The following is an 18,334-nucleotide window of genomic DNA, read 5'->3' as shown; positions in this document are numbered from 1 at the left end:
GCATGGACGTGTTATATTTACAGTGTGACAGAGTGCTCGAAGGATTGGAGGAGGTGAGTATAATGAAGGGGAGTCATGGCGAGACCGGGCACGTACATGATGCGATCGGGTGTGTGTCGAGCTTGGGGGGGAATGAAGGACCCGGGGTTTCTTGGAGTGTCCAATGTGCGGAGTGTGAACGGAGTGCGTGTGACATAACATGGATGAGTGCACACGAAAGAGTGGGACACGGATCGACCCGGACGGGAGTAGTGGTTAGTGTAGTGGACCGGAGGGGCGAGCCTCCTGAGCGGGACAGACTTGTCTTGGAAATCATGTCGGCCCCGCGAGAGACGCTTGCACTGCATGTCCGGGAGTGTGCGCGGTCCGTTCCTCGCAGACCCGCCCAAGGACGGACGGTTGTGCGATGTGTTGATGGTTTCAGAGAGAGCGGCGTGTAAACGCTCCAGGACAGATAAATCACTGGAGCACGGACGGCGAAACAGAACGGATTTGACTGCAATTATTTTCCCACGGGGACCAGGTGTGCAATATGCACGGTACTCACAGCATGAGCAAGGGGCATGGCGAGCATGGCTTGGTTCCCCGTGGGAAAACTCAATTCCCAGTGGCAAGAATTCAAACACACATTGGCTTGCAACAGACATATGACTGAGCACCTCCGCGGATGCAGAGGGCTCATTATCATAGGAGACGGTGACAGTAACCCCCATGTGTGGAGCGCAGTTGTGAAACAGCCCCACACACTGGGCCCAGGAGCATGAGCCGAAGGAGGATGGCATTGTTCGGCCCACGTCGGGGTGCCAGCGATGGTAGCCTCTTTGTGTGCACCGAAGCAGCGACCATGAGGGAGGGCTAGGAAAAATTTAGGGACCAAGAGCGACAATAGGGACTGTTTAGGTGGAGACATGAACGTGTAGTGGGGACGTAGCTTAGTGATAGAGTTAAATGCAACGTGCATAGTATAAGGGAAGACGAGGGTGCACGAGATAGTTAGGAGAAATAAGTTAGGTGATGCTGTGTCGGTGAGTGGAAATGTGTTTGTGTGTGGTGGACAAATTATGAGTGTGAGGGCAGGGCAATGGCCGGTATGAGTGTGAGTAATAGAATGCATGGTGTGAAAGATTGAATGGGGGGAGTGGATCCCACCCAAGGAAATCTGGGGGTTAGGTAGCGGGATTAGGTAAAATTGCACATGGATGTCATTATGCGGTTGGTGCTGATTGTGGTAAGTTTTTAAAAACATTTTTTGTGTGTAGGGTGCAGGAGATAATGGACCGGCATGGGGTGTGGCTTGTGAGTGTAGTGTTCGGATGAAGCAGGCACCCTGGGCGCTGGGGGCTTGTAAGCCAGGTGAGGCCATATGTAGGTCCAGGGGGCCATTAGTGTATTCGTGGACGCAGGTACCCGAGGAGAGGGGCCTGGAATGCCAGTGTAGTGTTCAATGGGACCGGGTGCCCAAGCAGCGGGACCTGGGGCGCAAAATGCCAAGTGGGCATCGAGGGGGGAGTGCCAGTGAGGACATCCCCCATGTTAGGGTGATGAGCAGGCAAGCTCGGAGGCAGCTCCAGTGACCCGGGCGTGCTCATGGTGAGTATGCAGGTGGGCAGACCTGCTAGTGGAGCCACACTACCCAGCCACAAAATTGTGCGATGGCACAGAAAGAAAATTTGGTGGGCAAGGCCCAAAATTTGTAAGAGCACCAACACATCAGCGATGGGAATTTGGATTTTTTGAACTCCATAGTTTAACGAAGGCCTCTTGGCAGGGTATTACCCTAGGGAAAGTTTAAAAGTGTAACAATATTAGCATAGTTCGGATTGATGAAGACCCCTTCGCACCATCCACTGTCGGGATGATCGCCGACTGCTGGACTTGCCCTCCTGTCGGACTCGAGAACAAGACTTGTCATGATGTCAGAGTAAGATTGCATGTAGTTCGGCTCTTCCTTTCCAAGGAATTTTGGGGGGATTGGGTACGAATTTGGCAATGGGGATAGTGGGATATAGGAGACGAGACGTAGTGACGAATTGTAAAAAGAAGGTGGCTCGGGTGGTGTATATGGGAAAGATTGATGGGTGCGGACGAGTAGGGCCAACCTTGAGCTCTCTCTCCCGGCACCACCACCACTGCCCCAGGTATGTGCACACCAGGGACTGGCTGACCATGTTGATGGGACCTGGTGTTTGGCATTACCTGGATTACCTTTTATTTTATTTTCGTGCTGTTTGCTGTTCGCCTTGGTGTTTTGCTTTGTCTCGCCACTGCCCCAGGACCATCAAGGCTGTTCTACGTCAAGACATCACTCACCTCACTTCACCATTTGCTCGGTGACCGTGTTCCACCCACACCTGTTCTGTGGACTGCTACTCGCTGCAGCCTCAAACCAGGTGACACCATTCCAGTTATCATGGTGGTTTTGTTTGTTTTATTTTGTTGAACTGCATTTACTGTGGCAGCATGCCACCACACTTATGGACTGCCCCTTGATTGCAGCCCCTTTGCACCAGCTCATTCCAGCTGGTAGTGAAAGGGGTAGTGTTACGGATTTTAGAATCCGGTCTGTTGAATGCATCCACACATCCAGGTCCTCAGACAGTTATTTACTTAAATGCATGTTCAGATTAGCCCCATCCCCATGTCTAATGGGATCTGAAATGTGATGCGTTGAGAAGGGTAAAGGATCGATCCCCTCTCTTATGGGAAGCTTTTTTTTCTTTATGATAGACACGTTCACACACATTTTTTCACGAGCTCTGAAGCCCGCCCTCATTTTTCCTCAGCAACATTCTTTCGCGAGCTCCAACACCCGCCTTTTTTGAGAGTGCACGGGTCGTCATGGTAACCGTGCCCCAGTGGGGCGGGGTGAGCTTGGGGCGGACAGCACGGGGATATAAAAACGAGCGAGAGAAAGCATGAGGACGTTTGAGGAGCGTGAGGACAAGCGAAAGAGGGACGTTCTGAGAGAAAAAAATCTAGAGAAAGAAAAAGTCTGAAGAGAAAAAGTGAGGAGAGAAAAAGTGGAAGGAGAGAGGTAAAAAGCAAAGGGCGAGAGAAGCGACCAAGAAGCGGGTGTCTAATCAGCGCCGAAAAGACAATTCCAGTGCTTCGGCAAGCGAGCGTGTGGTGCGCGTGTGGGTGTGAGCAGTGCCGCCAACAAGTTAGGCACGGGTCGATTACCAACAACACCAGAGTCTAATCCCACGACGGATGATCTTGGTGCCCTCCAGACGTCGACTGGCGTTCAAGGCTGCCCCGCGAGAGGGTGCACGGCAAAGCTGGGTGCTGGTGACGGACATGACACGCAAACACGCATTTTCAGGACGTTTTCGCTTGAAGGACGACTTTCTGGTGAGCGAGACGATTCTCCCCCTCCCCTCCCCCTGAATGATCTGCTGGGTACCCTTGTCTGTGTTTCGCTGTAAGTAAATCAACCCCCGATAAGCATCTGCTCTTTATCTCTTTCCTGGCATTTTGATTGATTTTGCTTTGAAATTCATTCTTTATTGACCTCAGCAAATAAAAGGTCTTTTTATTTATTTATTTTATTATTAATAAATTATTTGTCGACTTCCAACCTGTCCGTGTTTGTCCATTTGGGTGGTCGTGAGACTACCGTTATTCTCAGGTTTTCCGTCGTTGGGTAGTCGATCTCGTCGAAAAAAAAAAAATTTTTTTTTTGACTTTTTTTTTGAGATTTGTTCCTCCCTTATTATCAGTATTTCCGTCGATATGTTTGTTGGGTCGTCGATCCAGTCGAAAAAAACATTTTCAAAAAAATTTTTTTTTGAGTTTTGTTCGACCCTCAGTATTTCCGTCGATATGTTTGGGTCGTCGATCGAGTCGAAAAAATAATTTTCAAATTTTTTTTTTGAGATTTGTTCGACCCTTATCAGTATTTAAAATGGCGATTTCAGTTAATACAATGGCGATTTCGATGAAACTTGGTTGTTAGGTTCATACCATGACCTAGTTGTCTAAAAATGAGAACCGTTGCTATGGACACCACTGTTGCCTAGCAACAGGACTTCGAAATTTTTGGAAAATAATAAAAAAAAAAATTTTTTCGAAAATCAAAAATCGGGCAACGAGCGACTGTGGGCAGTACATTCAGCCATATTGTCAAAAAATTTCCAGCCGGATCCTATGAAAACTGTCGGAGAAGATAGACTGAATGAACACTGGTCGAAAACAATAAAAAAACGAAGTTCATTATATCTCAGAGACTATGAGTCAGATATACATGAAACTGGTATGGTAGGTTCATGGTATGTCCTAGTTATGTGTGAGAGAACCGTTGCTATGGATCCCTTCCGTTGCCAGCAACGGCCGAAAAACCTCCAAATGTGGGGGTATTTTAACGAAAAACAATCTGCAGCATTAACCCTTGAAGCAAGAATCATGAATTTTCTTGTGCTTAATCCTCAGGTCATTCCCCATCGAACGGGCCCATCGCGTCAGGTTCTATTGGGTAGTCGACTCCCCATGTCCACCGACCAGCTTGTCTGTATGCCGGTCTGTTTGTTTGTATGTAATGGACAACTCTGGAGTCCAGAGGAGTCAAACAATTTTCATGAAACTTGGCTGGTAAGTTCAAACCAGGATCTAGTTGTATGCTTTTGAGCACCGTTGCTGTGGACGCCACCATTGCCAAGCAACAGGACTTTGAAATTTTTGAAAAAATCCGAAAAATATTTTTATACATATATTTTTTCCAAAATCAAAAATCGGCTTCCACGCTTTTATGCGTCCTATAATCAACCTCTTTGTCAAAAAATTTCAGCCCGATCCGTCAAAAACTGTATGACTAGTAAGCAATTATATAGCGACCACCCATGTCGCCTACCGGCTTGTCCTTCTATTGGTCTAGCATTGTTCGAACCTCGATAGACTGGGAAGTAATTACCACAGATTTGACCAAAAAATCGTCGGCACGCACCAGCGGTTAAAACGCTCTGCCACCCTAATTAAAATATAATCAGATAATATTGGTGCTTTGCCAAGGGTGCTCTCCCCACTCAGGTAACCACGCGACCTCCAGTTAAATGGAATAATCAGACGGCGGATACTGTAACTCGTGGTTAGCTGGGTGGTGTTCGTGGTTTTAAAACAACCCACCATACCATAACGTTAATTGTGAGAAGTGGCCCAGGTCGGGCTCGACCAAGGACAACCAGGGATTAATCCCCCTGAGTGACAAGCTGATGTCTCGGTATCCATGGCCCAACAATATATATATATATATATATATATATATATATATATATATATATATATATATATATATATATATATATATATATATATGTACACAAATATCACGATATCTCAAAAAGTTGTGGATGAGTTGGTTCGGTGTTCCAACTGTTACAGTGCTTCTTCTCTCCATTCTCTGGATTCGCCTTTATTGCATCCCTCAAGAAATGTGTTTAATCTCATAACTGACCTAAAACTTTTTAAAACCCCAGTTTGCTATGAATGTTCGCTTTCCATCAACCATTCTTTTTATCCAACTTCAGTGCCAACTCAATCCTCTCACCCCTCACTCTCAAAGCAACCATCCCACTCTTCTCCCCCCAAGCCTCCCTCTCACCTCTCTCAAAAACTCCCCCCTCACCTTTCTCCCACCATTCATCCCCCTCACTCATCCTTCCCAAAGTTGCCCCCCACCTCCCATCCACAAAGCTGCCTCCTTCCACTGCCCTCTCACCTCCATCTCTTCACTCCACCTCCTCAAATCCTCAACTGCCTTCTTCCTCCTCTCTTGTCCCCCCCTCTCCCCCAGCACCACAGAGCCTTTTCTCCTCATTCGGCCCCCTCTCCTAGCTATTCTGCAATCCCCCACACTCTTTCAACAACACTCCTTACCTCCCCCTTGTCGCTTGTCCTACCCTCCCCTCCCCCCACCCCCTGCACCCAAAGCCTCCTCCCCTACCTCTTCATTAAAAGTATGGACCTCAAATATCTGGGGCCTTCGCTCAAACCTTTCAGATCTTTCCATACAGGTTGCTACTGACAAACCAGACATAATCTGCCTAACAGAAACTTTCCTCCCCCAAGACGTGTCTGACTCCCAAGTATCTCTCCCTGGTTACTCCCTCCTCCGGTTTAACAGACCTGAGCCTTGCCCTGGTGGAGGAGTTGCTCTCTTCATCAAAGACTCTATTCCTCACTCTCCATGCACTGCCCTCACTCCCCCACACCACAGGAATACCTCTGGCTACGGCTTCCCCTCCACTCCAACCTCATGTTTATATGTGTACTGTAGCGTCCACCTAACAGAGATGACCTCTTCAACACGTCACGATCTGAAAACATGGACCAACTTCTATCTTCTCATCCAAACTCTCTCTTCCTCATATGTGGCGACTTCAATTGTCATCATGCCAGTTGGCTCGGTGTGTGTACCTCTCTCACCTGTCATGGCACCTCAGCAAAAGCTTTCTGCGACTCATTGGGACTGAATAAATCGGTCAACTTCCCGACCCGGATCTCAACCAATCTCTTCTGGATCTGATTTTGACAAATTTCCCTGGCAATATCTGCTGCTCTTCCTTCGCTCCAATCAGTTCTTCTGACCACGTCCTTGTCAAAGTTTACATCTCTCTGGCGATTATCAGAGAACCACCTCACCGCCGTCGAGTCTGGCATTTCACTCAAGCCGACTGGCAGGGTCTCCAAGCAGCCCTCAAACTTATAGACTGGTCTCCTATCTCTACTTTCTCCAACATCAACTCATCCTGGGAATTCTTTCAAAGAAACTTGCTCTCCCTCATGCACAGATTTTTCCCCTCTCGTGTTCAGTTGTCCTACCATTCCTCCCGCCCTTGGTTTACTGAAGCTTGTGGCGAGGCAGTTGTCCTGAAACAACTTGCCTTTGCCTCATGGAAAGCAAACCCAACTGAGGGAAATCTCAGTTCCTTCCATAAAGCTCGGAACAAGTGTGTATCTACCCTCAGGAGAGCCAGAAAATAACATCTTTCTCATCTCAAGTCTGAACTCTCAAACCTCTCTCCCTCCTCAAAATCCTGGTGGCGTCTAATCAAATCTGTTTCTGGTGTATGTTCCCCCTCCATCCCCTCCCTTACCTCAAATGGCCACACTGCTGATACCGCACGTGAAAAAGCTGAATGCCTAAACTCGGTGTTTGCAGCTAAATCTTGTGTCCAAAACCCATTTCTTTCTCAACCCACCTTACCCAGTCGCACCCAACTGTCCCTGGACTCTGCGTCCTTTTCTCCTGACAAGGTGGAGAGTTTGCTGTCAAACCTTGACTCAGATTCTGCAACCGGTCCAGATGGCATCAGCCCACGTGTCCTCAAAGCCTGCTCTTCTGCTCTTGCTCACCCTCTCTCTGTTCCATTCACCCTCTCATTTGCTCAAGGCCATCTGCCATCTGCTTGGAAATCAGCAAACATTACTGCCCTGCACAAAAAAGGTGCAAAAACAGATCCCTGCAACTACAAACCAATCGGCCTTCTCCCAATCATCAGCAAGGTTGTGGAATCCATCATCGCTTCAGACATCAAATCCTTCCTCTTCTCCAATGGCTTGATTTCTGATCATCAATTTGGTTTCAGACCAGGTCACTCTGCCCTGGATATGCTGCTTCTGCTCTCCCAACAATGGATATTGTCAATGCCAGACAGGAAATCCAAGCCGTATCCCTGGACATATCACGTGCTTTTGACACAGTCTGGCACCCTGCCCTGCTCACCAAACTCTCTTCCTATGGTATCCAAGGCCATCTCCACTCATGGCTCGCAGACTTCCTCTCCTGTCGCAGTCAATGTGTGGCCCTAAATGGAGTTCTTTCATCTCCCCTTCCTGTCCAGGATGGAGTTCCTCAAGGTAGCGTTCTGGGCCCTGTTCTTTTTCTGGTTTTCATCAATGATCTCTCCGACTCTCTGGAAAATCCTCTATATCTCTTTGCTGATGACTCCATCCTCTGCTGTACCACCTGTCATCCCTCAGACCGGCAAGCAGCAGCTTCTTCGCTCACTGCAGATCTGGATAAAATCACAAACTGGTCCAACACATGGAACATGTCTTTCAATCCAGACAAATCTCACACTCTCACTCTGTCTCTTCGAAAGGACCGTTTAGAAAAACCCCCCATCCACTTTCTCAGCAATCCTCTGGAGGAAGTCCTTTCTTTCAAGGTTCTGGGTCTCACTATCTACAATGACCCTTCCTGGGAAAGGCACATTTCAAACCTCGCCTCCAAAGCCAGTCGCCGACTGGGAATCCTCCGTCGTGCAAGGTCCTTCCTCGGCCCACCTGAGCTCTTGACCACTTACAAAGCTTTTGTCCGTAGCCTGATGGAGTACTGCTCTCCCCTCTGGGCTGGTGCTCCTGCCTCCCACCTTTCTTGGCTTCACGCTTTAGAAAACAAGGCATTTCTGATCATTGGCATCTCCCGCAATGAGGCTGAGTCTTTGTACCTCTCACTCAATCACCACAGGTTGGTCGGTGGTCTTTCTGTCTTCTACCGTCTCCTCTCAAGCCTCGCCCCCCCCCCCCCGCTGCTCTCTCTACGATTTGTCCCCACCACATTTCTGCAGGGCGCTGAAGGTCCGTAAACAACCCCCTTCTGGTAAAAATACCAAAATCACGAATCACTGCTCACCTTCACTCTTTCATTCCTCTTTTTTTCCCCGCCTTTGGAATAAACTCCCTCACTCTATTCATTCCCATTCTTCCCTCCAGGCCTTCAAAACAGCTGTTCACCACCACCTCCCCCATCCAAATCCTCGATCTTTTCTACCCCCGATAATCCACCAAAGCCCACCTCCTTCAAATTCCCTGCTTTCTTTCCTGAAAGTCCCTGTAATGTCCATCTTCTATTCCCCATGTTCCCTGCCCCATCCCTCTCCCTTCCACAGATCTCCAAATGTCTCTGTTCCCCACTATTTTGTCCTTCCCACTCCCTCCCCTCCTGTCTCATGCCCCACATGATGTGCGTTGTGTGTTCGCTCTCATACGAGCCTCGACAAGGTATAGGAAAAAAAAAAGGTGATGATAACAAGCCGATTCCATTTTGGTCCGGTCCGAATCTACATCCGGCCTCTCAGTGGGATACAAAATGTAAACTGTGGAGTCTGGCAGAGGTATGCGCCCTTCCGTTCTCGTGCCGTTCGAGGTTTTTGTTTTTTTAATGTTTTTATTTCTCTCCAAACAATTTATGTGAAAAAACGCGAATGTAACTCAAGACACATTAATTGGCTTTTAGACAAATCCTTTGCAACCCGAATCGGAAGTTATTGGTTAATGAAGCTCCACATCTTGAGTTACGTGCCACAAAATAATAGGTTTGTATTTTAACCCGTCTTTATCAAGATATGTGAAGGTAGCTAACGAACTAACTTCTCATGCTAGTCCGAGACGACAGATTTATGACAAAGCTCAATGATCTGACACATTTAATAAGCTACAAAATACCGCAAAGTTTCACGTCTGACAGCTGTTATTCACGAGCGAAAAATAAATCACCACACACACACCATCCTGGCCCATTCCTGCTAAACAAATAGCTAATGAATATGCATTTTATGGACTCTCCTCATTATGACGTCATAAGCAGGTGTCATTGCATACACTAACGAGGCTTTTCTGCAGCTCTGATGCGCTCCATTTAATAGTCGATGTACTTTCCATGTCAAATACATCTTTACTCACACGGTTATTATTATTATTTCTTATGGAGCCTGTGGCTGTGCGTTGCATTATTTCTGGAAGCGCTGCTGTGCCGCTGATGGGGTGTCCCTTTTACCAGTAAGCTGGTCCTCATTTTGCCGACATCGGAAGGATGACGGGCTGAGTCAACCCACCTGGTGTTATTTGAACAGCACGTCAGTGGCTCAAACTTGAGAGCCTAAGATCTTCAGCCAGCCACCTTAACCGTTAATCCAGCACCAGGCTTTACGCACAGGGTATGAAATGGGTATTGCGTTATGTGAGAAGTACCATGCAGAGATTTTTTGTGATGTTTCGGATTAGTTATTTTGGACAGAACTACCCTTTCGTCAGTAGCATTTATTGTCCGTTCTTGTCAAGATGTTCTCATCATCCAGGAAGTTTGGACCAGCAACGCATCGAAAGCAAGCCAGATTTGCAGGGTAGAGTCTGCCCTTCATGTAGCTGGTGGTTAATAAGCCAGCTGGGTTTTCCTGACAGTCTGATTTCAACAGTGTAATTTTTTTATGAAACGAGCTCGGTTTCCATGAGGATGGAATCCCAAATGCCTCGACTATACATTTCTACTAACAATATAGAAGCGTCATTCTTGGGAATGAGAACTGATTCCTTTCTCCACCTATTGGGTAAACATTATGCAACACCTTTTGTTCCATCAGTCACTGAACCTCATTAAGCCATAACCATTGGGTCACAGGGTCAGGAAACTGGAACAGAGATCATCATGTTTACTTCATTGTGTGTCATTAAACTGAACTACTTGCATACCCAATGGGGAGATATGAGATGTGGCAGGCAACCTCAGTTCTCACATAATTGTGACTCAATGTTCATCCGGACACACATGAGTGAAAAGAGAGAGCTAGCTTGCCAACCCTCTGCCTCGTTTACATCATTTCACGCTCCAATGGCCAGTGAAATCATCGCTCTGCCATGCCTCGCTTACCAGCTCCTCCACTCCTAACACCTTCCCCCCAACCCCACCCCCATTCCCAACCCCAACCATGCTGTTCGGCACTGACAAGACATGCGTGGCAGGCAAGGAATGCAAGCAGCAGGTGATGGAAAGTGCTGTTAAAGAAAAAAAATCTGCTTGTTGGCAGCCAGGCTTCGTTGGTCATCTCTGTGCCTCCGAGGACAATATAATGGATTTGCCTTTCTTTCTCTAATTATCAATTGGGATGGTTTATTATGACAGCATCTGAAATGTTTGGTGCTGTGTTCAATTCCCGGTTGAATCTGATCTTACAAAATCTATACCTTCATGGGTTGGCAGCAGGAAGGACATGAATCTGGCTGTGCCCTCTGTGATTATGGATATATTAAACATGCATTTACTTATTTATTTATTTTACAAGACTACATAAAAGAGTCAACCACAAAATATTAACTAGTGCCACCTGTAGGCCATATGTGGGATAGGTGGATCATTTGGAGTCCATCTTGGTTTTCGTGATAATCATGCGTTATTATGCTCCGAGAGCAATTTTATTTCCAGGAGCTTACAATTGACAGGTAATACTGCTGCGTTGAGTCTGATTTGAACCAACAGCCTTAAGTATACTAGTTCAGGATACTAATTTCATGTCCTTCCCAGTTGATCACCATCCCCAGGTACATGATGCAATGGTAACAGACGGATAGGCCAAAACAACATCTTCCTCTGTCAAACTTACTCTGAAAACAATTCAAACATGGTTGCCTCTTCCTACATGTGCCTTTGGCATTTCCTGGCATCACGCTACATCACGCCACTGCTGTCAGAGAACTTTGAATGCTCGGCCGCAATGATGTTTTTGTCTTCGAGAGCTCATGATACCATGTGATGATGTTGAGAAAATCAAAAGCATCAAATTTTTCATGGTATTGGTGGACAGTGGTGTTAACTTCACTCCAAAATGCCAAAATTAGGCAATAACAGCCACTTTGGCACCGCACTTGGTTTGCAATGGTTGTCCATTGAATGAAAACACAATCTACCTTTGTCTCCGCTGCCTCTTTGTGAACCGCATAGCCGATTGTGGTGCAATTATCATTCCTGTTCAAGTAGAAACTTGCCAAATGCCTTGATTAACGGCACAGAGGTCACCTCCAGGCACTATGATTCCCATTCTCCATTATGTTCTTGAAAGATTTTAGGCTGGTTTAGACCTCCCAATTTGGATCATGGAAATTGCTCTCATAAATCTCTCTTTGGGGCACTTTTACCTGTAGCGCAAGCATACCCAACGCCACATGGTGGCTGTTCGTTCTTGGCAAGTTGTATTACAATGACCGCATTTCATTTTGGCTCCAAATGTTTGGTTTTCATGACGTTTTGCCACCACCTGTAAGGTAGCCTCTTGTTAGCTTAACGGTTAAAGTGGCTGGCTGAAGATCTTAGGGTCCTGAGTTTGAGCCCCTGTCTGCTGCTAAATAACACCAGGTGGATTGACTCAGCCTGTCATCTTTCTGAGGTTAGTAAAATGAGTACCAGCTTCCTGAAAACGGGGCACTGCATCAGTGGCACAGCAGTGCTCCCAGCAATTATGCAGCCAGCAGCCACAGGCTGTATTTGAAATAATAATATACCTCCTGTAAGAAACGTCGTGCATGGACTTATTGCGCCCATAAGAACTCTTGTCTATAGAGAAATGGGCAAGCATTGAAATAATGACGTCAAAATAAGGAGAGCTCGATTGATCAAGCGTTGAGTGAACATCGTATTTTCCAAATGGCTGAGCAAGTGAAAATTGAGGCAAATGTAAAATCTTCTTTTTCGTTTTTTTAAATCTCAAGCATTTGGATCGTTTGTGTTTAAAAAGTGCTGGAAGAGATCTTATGGTTTAATTTATCCCATAAGCCAACCGTGCAGGATGTTGCATCATTATATTGGAGCTCTTCCATGTGTATCTCGTGCCCTCCACCCTTCATGTCTTCCTCCTCCACAGTCAGATTATGCTTCCTGGATTGCGTAAGGACAAGCAAGTGTGTATCCATCTATCCATCCTTAGGCCAGCCACAAAACATCATCTTGGAAATCTCAATTGACTGAAGACTCCAAACAGTCTCCTTCCTCGTAATTGTGGTGGCACCTTGTCAAGTCTGTCTCTGGTGTATGCTCCCCCTCCATCTCCTCGTTTGCTTAAACCAGCATCACTGCAGACTCTGCTCGAGATGAAGCAGAATGTCTCAACAGATGTTTGCCTCTAAATCTCGTGCACCCAAACCATCCTGCTCTGCCTCCATCTTATGCCCTCATGCACACTGTCTCCTATAGGTTGTGTCTTCACCAGAGAGGGTAGAAACATTTCTGTCCATTCTCAATCCTGCATTGACGATGGATCCAAATGACATCAATGCCCAATTGTCCATGTTCTCAAATCCTCCTTTGATGCTGCTCGTCCTTGTCCTCCATCTGCACTCTTCAACTTGTCCTCATATGACTGCCTCCTATTGCCTGAAAGTCAGCAAACATCAACCCCATCCCCAAGAAAGATGTCAACTACAGGCTGGGAAACCTGATCTTTGATGATCAGTTTTGATTCCACCCTAGACGTCCACATCGAGATGTGCTTTTGTCTCTCAGCAATGGTGGTAGGCCAGAAACCTCAAATAAGAGGTCAGGACTATCTCTCTGGACATTTTTCAGGCATTAGAAACTGTGTCAACCTGCTTTGCTGGCCAAGCTTGCTGCCTGAGGAACACAAAGCCACCTTTATACCTGGTTTTCTAACTTCTGACGCTCACGCAGACAATGTCATGCTATCATTTAAACCCTCTCCTCCCTCATTGGAGACTGGGGTGCTCAATACAGTAGCTGGAGCCCAGTCATGTTCCCCATTTCAATAAACCGTGATGCTCTGAAATATTATCTTCCTTTTTCTCAGATGACTTCACATTTTGTCGTCCAGTACCCACATCCCACCGACAGGGAAACCACAGCTGTGTCGGTCTCTGCTGACCTGGAAATGAATCTAGAGGCTGGTCTGATAAACATAACGGGATATTATTCAACCTTGACTCATTTCCCAGTCTCATCCTGTTGCTCCAAAGGATCGTCAAATGAGCCCACGTATCTATTTTCATGGTCAGCCACTGGACAAGGTTTAGTCTTTTGAACTTATAGATCTCACCATCGACCATAACCTCTCCTGGTCTGAGTATGTAGCAAAACCAGTCTCCAAAGCCAGCAAGTCATTCCTTGAAAAATCAGAACTCACAGATTACAAGGCATTTGTTCATATGACTGAGCGGAGTACTGCACCGAAGAAGCACATCTGTCTTTCCTGGATTCTGTGGAATCTAAAACTCTTAACATTATTGGCATCTCTTGCAATGAGGCAGAATTACAACACCTGAGTCTGATATCACTGACCTTCAGAGCCAACATTGCAGGATGTTGCATCATTATATTGGATTGGATGTTTCTTTGCCCGAGAGGGTAGAAGCGATGTGGTAAGCCTCCTCGGTCTGTGCCCTCTTCTTTTATTATTTTTTTTAAACTCCCTTTCCTCCAGGATAGCTATCTCGGCATTCACCATCCCTAGCTCCTCCAGGGTGCCACCATTCTTCAAGTTGCCTCATCTTGTTAAACTCCCAAATTCAGGTTTACTGCACACCACCACTCTTTTGTTCTTCTTTCCTCCCATATCTGGATCAGCTTCCCAATGGCTGTTTTATTCCACTCTTTCCTGCAGGACTTCAAATAGGTGGCGCACGACTAGCTCGTGTCATTCTCCATCGCTACCCATAATCTTTTCTACCCTCATTAACCTATTTAATTGCCAGTTACCATGTTTCCTCCCTTCTGACCTTCCCCATTTTTGTTCCTGCTTGTTCATTCCATCCTCCTCATACCCCCTTCCTCTCCAGGGCCTCAGTGCTCATGAAGCAGAATCATTGCAAAGAATAAACTGGGTGGTTTGCCAATAAATACCCTTCCCCGTAGTAATAGTCATGAGGGCAAAAAAATTGGATCACACTGCCTGTGAAATATCAGGATGACAGTTTATAGCTGTGGCAGGACTCAAACCCAGGTTAGACTGCTTAGAGGTGAGCGTGCGTACCTGTAAGTCATCTTGTCAGCCCAACCTGTCTGCGAAAGTCCCTGATAGTCAGATCAACAATAGAACCCAGATTCTACAGTTCGAAGGTAAGCTTTCAGTAGCATTCCTTGTTTTTTCAACGACCTGCACCATGCCTCCTTAAACGGGTATGCGGTACCACTGGGATGTGGACTGCAATCTCCCTCATTCAGTATTGATTGAAATGTCCATTCTTGAGCTTTCTCTGCACTTTCTGTACAAGGGAAGACTTATAAAGATACCTTCTGAACACAAAAAGAAACGGAATTACAAACTAGTAAGGGCAGTCATGACGGGCTTATCAGGGATTATAATTCGAGGCTTGTAAAGGGTTGTAATTATGAAACAGAACCCCACGAGGCCAGTGACTCCACTTCCATAACGACCGATGTACATTGGCGTAATTTGGTTTTGTCCGTCATTTTGACAAATACAGACATCAAACATCTTTGGCGGGAGCTAAATACTTGTATGCTGTTTTCGGTTCTTTTCCCCGAGTCTTTATTTCCCCCCCCCCCCCCCCCTGAGCACGGAATAACAGATGTGTAATGGCGTTGGTGAATTTCATCATGATCATCCATAAAGGGGAATTCCTGCTGGGTTTGTTTGTCATGTGATGGTGTTGGGGGGGGGGGGGTGGTGACAGGTGTTTCATGCAATGGGGAGGTTGAGGGAAGAGCTGATTGACAGGACTTGTAAGCTGACGCCATTGACGATGCAGTGACGCAGTTGCCAACATTGAGAGAATAAAACGTTGAAGGATGGAAAGGATCCGTGGTGCCAGGAGTCAAAGCGACCTGGCGGAGTGGGAGGCAGGTAGATCGACTGCAACGACCTCATGTCACTGGGATGCTTAGGACCAAACACGGAGATGTTGGGAGGTCGCTATCTTCACCTTGGCCAACACCTTGTGCATGTACATGCACCGTGTGCATGGTGACTCGTGCACAAGGATAACCTAGCACAGGTAGGTTCTCATTAGTGCAATGTTTTGCTCTGAGTTGCGTCATGTTAATTAACCAATGAGAAGCATCCTACGTTTCGTACGTCAGTAATGCTTGTAAATGGGACAGCTTTGCCATTTGATGCCACGTACTTTGAATAGTAGCTGTCACCGATCAAATGCAATGGGATTATGGATATGATTTTTCACGCAGTATTGAGGGAAACCACCTGAGGCCCCACAGAAACCTTGTCACAACATGAAAATCAATGAGAAACTTCGATGAGACGTGTTATTTTGTGAAAGCGGTGGTTTTTTTCACTATTATCAGGAATAAAATCGGGAGGCTGTTAAATTACACCAAAAGTGGCGTCATTTGGCAACTACATGCAGTGATAGATATATTAAGTGTGGCAAAGGGCATCTGTAATGAGGCAGACGAAGGTTCGAGCCCAACTGTCTTTATTTCCTCATTCACCCGGAGAGCAAGATATGCAACAACAATAACAACTCAAACATTTTTCCTCCTCAATGTTGAAAAGCTCACATTAGTGGCCAAAACTAGTACCATTACTAGTACCCCCCTCCCAAATACTGAAAACAACTAGAAATTTTTTTTGCAACAAACAAACCCCAGTCAAGTAGTAATTAACCCAGCCAATCAAACTCTCGCAGTACACTCAAACTTCACAAAACATAATCTCTGAGATGCATGGGTAGTCTCTTAGCTCGAGAAGAGCGACGAATAAGTGGTGCGACTACTTGTGGAGAGACTGCTTCAAGCTGCAAAGCTGAGGATGTTTGTTCAGCTGGATCTTGTGACAGGTATTGTTGTGGCATGATTCGCGAACTGGTCTTCCGCTGGGAGTGGGGTAATAGGTGGAGGAGGATCAACGGTCTTCTGGAAGTGCTTGCAGCTGTTGCGGTAAACCTGGCCGTCTTGCATCATCACATGATATGAATGGTGCATAGCGGTGACAACTGCTGGCTCCCAGACCTTTTCTTGCGTGATGCAGATGCTTTCACTCGGACTAAGTGGTGGGAGCTCTTTGGAGTTCCGGTCGTAAAGATTCTTCGCTCCCTGATGCTGCACCAATAGCTAACGTGCATCTTCTGGGATGTGCGGTTGCAAGAGTCGTTCTGTCATCGATAGCCCATCTCGGAACCTTCAATTCATCCATAGCTGAGATGGGGAATAGGGTAGTCCTGCTAAGGGAGTGTTCCTCTCCATCAGTAGCGTCAAATTCAAATCCTCACCAGATTCTTGAGCCTTCCTGAGCCCTTGTTTGACAGTCCGTATTGTACGTTCGGCCTGTCTGTTTGATTGGGCACATGTGGGACTTGATATCATAATATGAATTCCCCATTCTTGAACGAATCTGTTTAATTCTGCACTTGCGAATTGCATGTTGTCAGCTGTCAGCTCCTGAGAAATGTCGTGCCGAGTGAATGTTGGCTTGAGTGCATCAACGACTTGCTTTGCAGAAAGTCCGGGCACCCAAAATACCTCTGGGTATTTTAAGAAATAGTCTACCTTGGAGAATGGAGAATAGAACACCTTCCTTTGGAGATCACTTTGAAATATCATGGAAATACACAAGAGATTATCGAAGATGGACAACCCAGAGAGTTTTTAAAACATTGTAGTTGTGAGATACTGTTGGGTAACCTGGAGGATGCACCTGGCATCCTCGTGAAAAGAAAGGCTGAGGTTGAAAGATGTCGATCTTTACTGAGATGAAATGTCATACATTGGAAGATCATCCATAAGGTCTTCTCTTGATTGAGGAATTTTTTTTTTGTATACATTTTCGAGGCTCTTTGAGGAGATAGAACTTACAACGAATCAGGACGTAACAGAACAAAAGGAACAGTAGAAAGAGATGAGGGGAAGGACACACCAACAACAGGGATGAGGGGCAAAATAGAGGAAGACTTATTAGAAGGGATATGGGGAGGAATAAGGGCTTGGGAAGGACATGAGGGTGGTGGTGGATAATTATGGATACAGCAACAAACCCCATGCTTGGTGTTGGCTTAATGGTGAGGGTGGTGGGCTTTGGATCCCAGGGTCCTGAGTTCAAATCCCGCTCAGCTGTTGAATTAATACCAGGTGGCGTTGACTCGGCCTGTCATCCTTCCGAGGTCGGCAAAATGAGTGCCAGCATGCTGGTATACTGTGTCGGAGTGGCGACCCGTCCAGGATTGTGCCCAATAACCAAGGTGACTGCTTAAGCAGCACCAACGCTCTGCACAGAGTATGGTCCCAATCTCCTCTTCAACAACCCCTCAGGAAGTTAGAACTGAAGACTTGGAAAGATTTGGGCTTGGAAAGGGTTAATGGGTGTAGAAAATATCAATATCCGAGTTGGTGGTGTCTTGAAGTCCTGGAAGAAAGAATGAGATTGAAGTGACTGAGGAGGATGGTTCCATGGGTGGGGAAAAATATGAACAAATGAGTGGAGATGAGCACTCATTCTGGATTTTGGGGTTTTCACCAGGAAGGGGGGTGGGGTGGACAGAGCATGGAAATGGCAGAGGGTACGAGACCAGAAAGACCACAGAGTGAGCACCGACCTCTCTTGGAAGTGAAAGTGCATTTCAGAGTGGAAATGTTCAACACAGTGTT

The 18,334-nt window shown here is 46.4% G+C and overlaps 1 long non-coding RNA gene across 1 annotated transcript in view; it reads left to right on the top strand.

Moving 5' to 3' along the window:
• The first annotated feature begins 2,924 nt into the window (after nucleotides 1–2,924).
• The window catches only part of LOC147025799 (uncharacterized), a 64,483-nt gene continuing 49,073 nt past the window's right edge, over nucleotides 2,925–18,334 (top strand). The window contains exon 1 of the long non-coding RNA XR_015058014.1: nucleotides 2,925–3,351. This is a non-coding gene — a long non-coding RNA (uncharacterized LOC147025799). The remainder of the gene's footprint in view (nucleotides 3,352–18,334) is intronic.

This window comes from Eptatretus burgeri, chromosome 5 (genome assembly GCF_056783735.1).
Source record: "Eptatretus burgeri isolate ZD-2024b chromosome 5, Ebu_testis_v1, whole genome shotgun sequence".
NCBI classification, from domain to species: Eukaryota; Metazoa; Chordata; class Myxini; order Myxiniformes; family Myxinidae; genus Eptatretus; species Eptatretus burgeri.
This window is presented reverse-complemented; position numbering and strand designations above follow the sequence as displayed.